General features: G+C 35.8%; 1 protein-coding gene across 1 annotated transcript in view; it reads left to right on the forward strand.

Annotated features, from left to right (window-relative positions):
- Positions 1-659, forward strand: part of LOC119593412 (nicotinamide phosphoribosyltransferase-like) — a 16,380-nt gene that overhangs the window by 6,607 nt on the left and 9,114 nt on the right. The gene's annotated exons all lie outside the window — the stretch shown is intronic.

Below are 659 nucleotides of genomic sequence, written 5' to 3' on the forward strand. Positions count from 1 at the left end.
CAAATATTTTTCAGTGTCATAGTACCTCTTAATCAAAGTCTTATGTGTGTGTGTCGAATCACTAAAACACTTTCGACCCCTTTTTACAATCGGGTTTCCCACCATCACCATTATAATCCTCTGCGTTGTGTCCTTTATCAATGTAGCAGTTCCTCTCCTTTTATTGCGGCTTCCATAGCAACACGGACCTCTTCAAAAATGTCTTTTCTGATGCCGAGTTCCTTTCACCGTAAAATTGATTTCCTTTCCCCTCTATTACGGCTTCCTCGGCGTCACGAAATACTTCCTGATTATGTATTATTTAGAATTCCCTTCATCACAACGCTATTAAACTCTTATGTTATAATCTGTGCAGTAAGTCTGTAGTAACTAAAAAGCGAAGGAATATGAAAAGTAAGGCATAATTGGAAAATCTAGCATCATTTGGCTGAGCAGTAGGTATGTTTAAAAAAGTTACATGATTGAACATATATTAGAAAAAAAAAACAAAGAAGAATTGTCTCGTCTGACTAAGCATAATGTATGTAAAAAAGGTCCATAAAAACGTTTCGTGTGATTGAGCATTCGACAGGAGAAAAAGTATAGTAAAACTTTGGTCTCGTCTGACAGAACATTAAGTATGTAAAAAAAAGTGTGACTGAGCATTCAGCAGAAAGTAT

The sequence above is a fragment of the Penaeus monodon genome, chromosome 32 (assembly GCF_015228065.2).
Source record: "Penaeus monodon isolate SGIC_2016 chromosome 32, NSTDA_Pmon_1, whole genome shotgun sequence".
In the NCBI taxonomy this organism is placed as follows: domain Eukaryota; kingdom Metazoa; phylum Arthropoda; class Malacostraca; order Decapoda; family Penaeidae; genus Penaeus; species Penaeus monodon.